This window comes from Dendronephthya gigantea, unplaced genomic scaffold (assembly GCF_004324835.1).
Source record: "Dendronephthya gigantea isolate DGI-Jeju-01 unplaced genomic scaffold, DenGig_1.0 001115F, whole genome shotgun sequence".
Lineage (NCBI taxonomy): Eukaryota > Metazoa > Cnidaria > Anthozoa > Malacalcyonacea > Nephtheidae > Dendronephthya > Dendronephthya gigantea.
In genome coordinates this window covers 307-8,669 of record NW_021164125.1, presented here as the reverse complement: position 1 = coordinate 8,669, position 8,363 = coordinate 307, and the positions used below count along the sequence as shown (strand labels likewise).

The following is an 8,363-nucleotide window of genomic DNA, read 5'->3' as shown; positions in this document are numbered from 1 at the left end:
GCCTTATATAATGACACATGTATATATAATGATAATTAATAAACTAATCTCTTTTCAAACACTTCGTTGGGGGAACATTATAAATGACACAGATATTGATATCATTAATTGACATATATATGTAATGAATGTACGACACATACCACCATGGATCCATCATCAGTTGGCCGTAGAGGTAATATCGCCTGAGAACTGCTGCTGAAAATTAAGATGATATAATTCTGCTCAGATCAACTGGCAATGTTAAAACATGCAAGTACAACTCTGTTGGGTTTGATAATTTCTAGGGTTAATAATCAATTTTTCACAAGCAATATGACATTTGACATTCATGGTGGCCTTATATATATGACACATGTATATATAATGATAATTAATACAACTAATCTCTTTTCAAACACTTCGTTGGGGGAACATTATAAATGACACAGATATTGATATTCATTAATTGACATATATATGTAATGAATGTACGACACATACCACCATGGATCCATCATCAGTTGGCCGTAGAGGTAATATCGCCTGAGAACTGCTGCTGAAAATTAAGATGATATAATTTCTGCTCAGATCAACTGGCAATGTTAAAACATGCAAGTACAACTCTGTTGGGGTTGATAATTTCTAGGGTTAATAATTAATTTTTCACAAGCAATATGACATTTGACATGCATGGTGGCCTTATATATGACACATGTATATATAATGATAATTAATACAACTAATCTCTTTCAAACACTTCGTTGGGGGAACATTATAAATGACACAGATATTGATATTCATTAATTGACATATATATGTAATGAATGTACGACACATACCACCATGGATCCATCATCAGTTGGCCGTAGAGGTAATATCGCCTGAGAACTGCTGCTGAAAATTAAGATGATATAATTTCTGCTCAGATCAACTGGCAATGTTAAAACATGCAAGTACAACTCTGTTGGGGTTGATAATTCTAGGGTAATAATCAATTTTTCACAAGCAATATGACATTTGACAATGCATGGTGGCCTATATATAGACACATGTATATATAATGATAATTAATACAACTAATCTCTTTTCAAACACTTCGTTGGGGAACATTATAAATGACACAGATATTGATATTCATTAATTGACATATATATGTAATGAATGTACGACACATACCACCATGGATCCATCATCAGTTGGCCGTAGAGGTAATATCGCCTGAGAACTGCTGCTGAAAATTAAGATGATATAATTTCTGCTCAGATCAACTGGCAATGTTAAAACATGCAAGTACAACTCTGTTGGGGTTGATAATTTCTAGGGTTAATAATCAATTTTTCACAAGCAATATGACATTTGACATGCATGGTGGCCTATATATATGACACATGTATATAAATGATAATTAATACAACTAATCTCTTTTCAACACTTCGTTGGGGGAACATTAAAATGACACAGATATTGATATTCATTAATTGACATATATATGTAATGAATGTACGACACATACCACCATGGATCCATCATCAGTTGGCCGTAGAGGTAATATCGCCTGAGAACTGCTGCTGAAAATTAAGATGATATTTCTGCTCAGATCAACTGGCAATGTTAAAACATGCAAGTACAACTCTGTTGGGGTTGATAATTTCTAGGGTTAATAATCAATTTTTCACAAGCAATATGACATTGACATGCATGGTGGCCTTATATATATGACACATGTATATATAATGATAATTAATACAACTAATCTCTTTTCAAACACTTCGTTGGGGGAACATTATAAATGACACAGATATTGATATTCATTAATTGACATATATATGTAATGAATGTACGACACATACCACCATGGATCCATCATCAGTTGGCCGTAGAGGTAATATCGCCTGAGAACTGCTGCTGAAAATTAAGATGATATAATTTCTGCTCAGATCAACTGGCAATGTTAAAACATGCAAGTACAACTCTGTTGGGTTGATAATTTCTAGGGTTAATAATCAATTTTTCACAAGCAATATGACATTTGACATGCATGGTGGCCTTATATATGACACATGTATATATAATGATAATTAATACAACTAATCTCTTTTCAAACACTTCGTTGGGGGAACATTATAAATGACACAGATATTGATATTCATTAATTGACATATATATGTAAGAATGTACGACACATACCACCATGGATCCATCATCAGTTGGCCGTAGAGGTAATATCGCCTGAGAACTGCTGCTGAAAATTAAGATGATATAATTTCTGCTCAGATCAACTGGCAATGTTAAAACATGCAAGTACAACTCTGTTGGGGTTGATAATTTCTAGGGTTAATAATCAATTTTCACAAGCAATATGACATTTGACATGCATGGTGGCCTTATATATAACACATGTATATATAATGATAATTAATACAACTAATCTCTTTTCAAACACTTCGTTGGGGGAACATTATAAATGACACAGATATTGATATTCATTAATTGACATATATATGTAATGAATGTACGACACATACCACCATGGATCCATCATCAGTTGGCCGTAGAGGTAATATCGCCTGAGAACTGCTGAAAATTAAGATGATATAATTTCTGCTCAGATCAACTGGCAATGTTAAAACATGCAAGTACAACTCTGTTGGGGTTGATAATTTAGGGTTAATAATCAATTTTTCACAAGCAATATGACATTTGACATGCATGGTGGCCTTATATATATGACACATGTATATATAATATAATTAATACAACTAATCTCTTTTCAAACACTTCGTTGGGGGAACATTATAAATGACACAGATATTGATATTCATTAATTGACATATATATGTAATGAATGTACGACACATACCACCATGGATCCATCATCAGTTGGCCGTAGAGGTAATATCGCCTGAGAACTGCTGCTGAAAATTAAGATGATAATTTCTGCTCAGATCAACTGGCAATGTTAAAACATGCAAGTACAACTCTGTTGGGGTTGATAATTTCTAGGGTTAATAATCAATTTTTCACAAGCAATATGACATTTGACATGCATGGTGGCCTTATATATATGACACATGTATATATATGATAATTAATACAACTAATCTCTTTTCAAACACTTCGTTGGGGGAACATTATAAATGACACAGATATTGATATTCATTAATTGACATATATAGTAATGAATGTACGACACATACCACCATGGATCCATCATCAGTTGGCCGTAGAGGTAATATCGCCTGAGAACTGCTGCTGAAAATTAAGATGATAAATTTCTGCTCAGATCAACTGGCAATGTTAAAACATGCAAGTACAACTCTGTTGGGGTTGATAATTTCTAGGGTTAATAATCAATTTTTCACAAGCAATATGACATTTGACATGCATGGTGGCCTTATATATGACACATGTATATATAATGATAATTAATACAACTAATCTCTTTCAAACACTTCGTTGGGGAACATTATAAATGACACAGATATTGATATTCATTAATTGACATATATATGTAATGAATGTACGACACATACCACCATGGATCCATCATCAGTTGGCCGTAGAGGTAATATCGCCTGAGAACTGCTGCTGAAAATTAAGATGATATAATTTCTGCTCAGATCAACTGGCAATGTTAAAACATGCAAGTACAACTCTGTTGGGGTTGATAATTCTAGGGTTAATACAATTTTTCACAAGCAATATGACATTTGACATGCATGGTGGCCTTATATATATGACACATGTATATAAGATAATTAATACAACTAATCTCTTTTCAAACACTTCGTTGGGGGAACATTATAAATGACACAGATATTGATATTCATTAATTGACATATATATGTAATGAATGTACGACACATACCACCATGGATCCATCATCAGTTGGCCGTAGAGGTAATATCGCCTGAGAACTGCTGCTGAAAATTAAGATGATATAATTTCTGCTCAGATCAACTGGCAATGTTAAAACATGCAAGTACAACTCTGTTGGGGTTGATAATTTCTAGGGTTAATAATCAATTTTTCACAAGCAATATGACATTTGACATGCATGGTGGCCTTATATATACACATGTATATATAATGATAATTAATACAACTAATCTCTTTTCAAACACTTCGTTGGGGGAACATTATAAATGACACAGATATTGATATTCATTAATTGACATATATATGTAATGAATGTACGACACATACCACCATGGATCCATCATCAGTTGGCCGTAGAGGTAATATCGCCTGAGAACTGCTGCTGAAAATTAAGATGATATAATTTCTGCTCAGATCAACTGGCAATGTTAAAACATGCAAGTACAACTCTGTTGGGGTTGATAATTTCTAGGGTTAATAATCAATTTTTCACAAGCAATATGACATTTGACATGCATGGTGGCCTTAATATATGACACATGTATATAATGATAATTAATACAACTAATCTCTTTTCAAACACTTCGTTGGGGGAACATTATAAATGACACAGATATTGATATTCATAATTGACATATATATGTAATGAATGTACGACACATACCACCATGGATCCATCATCAGTTGGCCGTAGAGGTAATATCGCCTGAGAACTGCTGCTGAAAATTAAGATGATATAATTTCTGCTCAGATCAACTGGCAATGTTAAAACATGCAAGTACAACTCTGTTGGGGTTGATAATTTCTAGGGTTAATCAATTTTTCACAAGCAATATGACATTTGACATGCATGGTGGCCTTATATATATGACACATGTATATATAAGATAATTAATACAACTAATCTCTTTTCAAACACTTCGTTGGGGGAACATTATAAATGACACAGATATGATATTCATTAATTGACATATATATGTAATGAATGTACACATACCACCATGGATCCATCATCAGTTGGCCGTAGAGGTAATATCGCCTGAGAACTGCTGCTGAAAATTAAGATGATATAATTTCTGCTCAGATCAACTGGCAATGTTAAAACATGCAAGTACAACTCTGTTGGGGTTGATAATTTCTAGGGTTAATAATCAATTTTTCACAAGCAATATGACATTTGACATGCATGGTGGCCTTATATATATGACACATGTATATATAATGATAATTAATACAACTAATCTCTTTTCAAACACTTCGTTGGGGGAACATTATAAATGACACAGATATTGATATTCATTAATTGACATATATATGTAATGAATGTACGACACATACCACCATGGATCCATCATCAGTTGGCCGTAGAGGTAATATCGCCTGAGAACTGCTGCTGAAATTAAGATGATATAATTTCTGCTCAGATCAACTGGCAATGTTAAAACATGCAAGTACAACTCTGTTGGGGTTGATAATTTAGGGTTAATAATCAATTTTTCACAAGCAATATGACATTTGACATGCATGGTGGCCTTATATATATGACACATGTATATAATGATAATTAATACAACTAATCTCTTTTCAAACACTTCGTTGGGGAACATTATAAATGACACAGATATTGATATTCATTAATTGACATATATATGTAATGAATGTACGACACATACCACCATGGATCCATCATCAGTTGGCCGTAGAGGTAATATCGCCTGAGAACTGCTGCTGAAAATTAAGATGATATAATTTCTGCTCAGATCAACTGGCAATGTTAAAACATGCAAGTACAACTCTGTTGGGGTTGATAATTTCTAGGGTTAATAATCAATTTTTCACAAGCAATATGACATTTGACATGCATGGTGGCCTTATAATATACACATGTATATATAATGATAATTAATACAACTAATCTCTTTTCAAACACTTCGTTGGGGGAACATTATAAATGACACAGATATTGATATTCATTAATTGACATATATATGTAATGAATGTACGACACATACCACCATGGATCCATCATCAGTTGGCCGTAGAGGTAATATCGCCTGAGAACTGCTGCTGAAAATTAAGATGATATAATTTCTGCTCAGATCAACTGGCAATGTTAAAACATGCAAGTACAACTCTGTTGGGGTTGATAATTTCTAGGGTTAATAATCAATTTTTCACAAGCAATGACATTGACATGCATGGTGGCCTTATATATATGACACATGTATAATAATGATAATTAATACAACTAATCTCTTTTCAAACACTTCGTTGGGGGAACATTATAAATGACACAGATATTGATATTCATTAATTGACATATATATGTAATGAATGTACGACACATACCACCATGGATCCATCATCAGTTGGCCGTAGAGGTAATATCGCCTGAGAACTGCTGCTGAAAATTAAGATGATATAATTTCTGCTCAGATCAACTGGCAATGTTAAAACATGCAAGTACAACTCTGTTGGGGTTGATAATTTCTAGGGTTAATAATCAATTTTCACAAGCAATATGACATTTGACATGCATGGTGGCCTTATATATATGACACATGTATATATAATGATAATTAATACAACTAATCTCTTTTCAAACACTTCGTTGGGGGAACATTATAAATGACACAGATATTGATATTCATTAATTGACATATATGTAATGAATGTACGACACATACCACCATGGATCCATCATCAGTTGGCCGTAGAGGTAATATCGCCTGAGAACTGCTGCTGAAAATTAAGATGATATAATTTCTGCTCAGATCAACTGGCAATGTTAAAACATGCAAGTACAACTCTGTTGGGGTTGATAATTTCTAGGGTTAATAATCAATTTTTCACAAGCAATATGACATTTGACATGCATGGTGGCCTTATATATATGACACATGTATATAAATGAAATTAATACAACTAATCTCTTTTCAAACACTTCGTTGGGGGAACATTATAAATGACACAGATATTGATATTCATTAATTGACAATATATGTAATGAATGTACGACACATACCACCATGGATCCATCATCAGTTGGCCGTAGAGGTAATATCGCCTGAGAACTGCTGCTGAAAATTAAGATGAATAATTTCTGCTCAGATCAACTGGCAATGTAAAACATGCAAGTACAACTCTGTTGGGGTTGATAATTTCTAGGGTTAATAATCAATTTTTCACAAGCAATATGACATTGACATGCATGGTGGCCTATATATAGACACATGTATTATAATGATAATTAATACAACTAATCTCTTTCAAACACTTCGTTGGGGAACATTATAAATGACACAGATATGATATTCATTAATTGACATATATAGTAATGAATGTACGACACATACCACCATGGATCCATCATCAGTTGGCCGTAGAGGTAATATCGCCTGAGAACTGCTGCTGAAAATTAAGATGAATAATTTCTGCTCAGATCAACTGGCAATGTTAAAACATGCAAGTACAACTCTGTTGGGGTTGATAATTTCTAGGGTTAATCAATTTTTCACAAGCAATATGACATTTGACATGCATGGTGGCCTTATATATAGACACATGTATATATAATGATAATTAATACAACTAATCTCTTTCAAACACTTCGTTGGGGGAACATTATAAATGACACAGATATTGATATTCATTAATTGACATATAATGTAATGAATGTACGACACATACCACCATGGATCCATCATCAGTTGGCCGTAGAGGTAATATCGCCTGAGAACTGCTGCTGAAAATTAAGATGATATAATTTCTGCTCAGATCAACTGGCAATGTTAAAACATGCAAGTACAACTCTGTTGGGGTTGATAATTTCTAGGGTTAATAATCAATTTTTCACAAGCAATATGACATTTGACATGCATGGTGGCCTTATATATATGACACATGTATATATAATGAAATTAATACAACTAACTCTTTTCAAACACTTCGTTGGGGGAACATTATAAATGACACAGATATTGATATTCATTAATTGACATATATATGTAATGAATGTACGACACATACCACCATGGATCCATCATCAGTTGGCCGTAGAGGTAATATCGCCTGAGAACTGCTGCTGAAAATTAAGATGATATAATTCTGCTCAGATCAACTGGCAATGTTAAAACATGCAAGTACAACTCTGTTGGGGTTGATAATTTCTAGGGTTAATAATTAATTTTCACAAGCAATATGACATTTGTGGTGGTTCATAATCACACATATAATGATAATTAATCATACACAACACAGATAGGTATAACCTATTTCTTTAACACCTAATTAATAGGTCAATGATGGTCGACATTGATGAGGGAGTGAACAAAGGCATTATTAAATGGCGGTGCCCTAATTGTACTTAAATTAGTGCATGTAAACTGGGAAAAATGCAACATAAAGACTTGTTTTGACTTTAAAGAAAATAAGCAAGTACATTAGCATAGAGATTATAAATAACAGTGTTATTTAATATAATCTCTATGGCCATTATGACC

At 33.2% G+C, this 8,363-nt stretch overlaps 1 long non-coding RNA gene across 43 annotated transcripts; it reads right to left on the bottom strand.

Moving 5' to 3' along the window:
* Positions 1-107: 107 nt before the first annotated feature.
* Positions 108-7,968, bottom strand: LOC114545016. 43 transcript variants are annotated; one of them, XR_003690767.1, is made up of 24 exons: positions 7,891-7,968; positions 7,552-7,606; positions 7,218-7,272; positions 6,887-6,941; positions 6,549-6,603; positions 6,211-6,265; positions 5,874-5,928; positions 5,535-5,589; positions 5,200-5,254; positions 4,859-4,913; positions 4,526-4,580; positions 4,189-4,243; positions 3,851-3,905; positions 3,516-3,570; positions 3,180-3,234; positions 2,843-2,897; positions 2,508-2,559; positions 2,170-2,224; positions 1,833-1,887; positions 1,496-1,550; positions 1,159-1,213; positions 822-876; positions 484-538; positions 108-195 (listed from the first exon to the last, which is right to left on the bottom strand). It is a non-coding gene; the product is annotated as an uncharacterized LOC114545016 (long non-coding RNA). The 43 variants fall into 43 exon arrangements; XR_003690736.1 differs by having other exon boundaries at positions 157-198; XR_003690746.1 differs by having other exon boundaries at positions 157-198; positions 484-535.
* Between the last annotated feature and the right edge of the window lie 395 nt (positions 7,969-8,363).